Consider the following 221-nt stretch of genomic DNA (forward strand, 5'->3'; position numbering starts at 1 on the left):
CAGAATCGCTCTTACTCTACCACGCCCTCCGTCTGTCGCCATCCGCATACTGCAGTAGCCATATAAAGATTACTTGAAGCTCAATAAACCATATGTAAAACACTTGACGATCCATTTTTCGTGTTTGTGTTTCTGTTGGGAGTTTAAGAAAAGTATTTATCTCTGGTTAGTAATACACTGTGAATGAATAAGTTTGATTTGATTAATATATTTGATAAACA

The sequence above is a fragment of the Penaeus monodon genome, chromosome 34 (genome assembly GCF_015228065.2).
Source record: "Penaeus monodon isolate SGIC_2016 chromosome 34, NSTDA_Pmon_1, whole genome shotgun sequence".
In the NCBI taxonomy this organism is placed as follows: domain Eukaryota; kingdom Metazoa; phylum Arthropoda; class Malacostraca; order Decapoda; family Penaeidae; genus Penaeus; species Penaeus monodon.